Consider the following 590-nt stretch of genomic DNA (forward strand, 5'->3'; position numbering starts at 1 on the left):
CCCACCCTTCGTGTTCGAAGCGATTATGCACGTCTCGGTTCCAAGGTTGACGGCCGAGCGAGACGTAACGTATGTACGTGTGTCTGTCTTGATTCCCTCTCGGTGGGACCAACCAATCCCCCCCCCCTCTTCCCTTACAAACCCCCCTCCCCCCGCACTTCTTTCCTATAAAATCGTTATCTTCTCTATCTCCCCTCCTTCTTTTTTGTGTTTGTTCCTCTCTTGTAATGTTCCTCTAATCTACGGCACTTATATGACCTTATTGTGTTGCAAGTGCCGTAAAACACTTACTACTACTAAAACTACACCGCCCTCCCTTCGTGTTCCGGCGAGGTTCACGGACGAGCGACTTGTTGCGTCGAGTCAAGCTCATGACACGCTCCGCTGAACACACGCACCGTTCTTTTCGCACGGCCCCTCGGGCTCCGGATTTGCATCACTGCACTCATGCGATAGATCTAGGGTGGATTTTGTTGGCTGATCAAACCGGCCCGCTCTTCATTACATTTATTTGTACATACGACAACGGCGATGGTTGGTCGCCGGGACAAATCTTTTCCTGTAGTCGTGTGTGGGGGTTTCGTCGGTAC

Source organism: Aplysia californica, unplaced genomic scaffold (genome assembly GCF_000002075.1).
Source record: "Aplysia californica isolate F4 #8 unplaced genomic scaffold, AplCal3.0 scaffold00123, whole genome shotgun sequence".
Classification (NCBI taxonomy): domain Eukaryota; kingdom Metazoa; phylum Mollusca; class Gastropoda; order Aplysiida; family Aplysiidae; genus Aplysia; species Aplysia californica.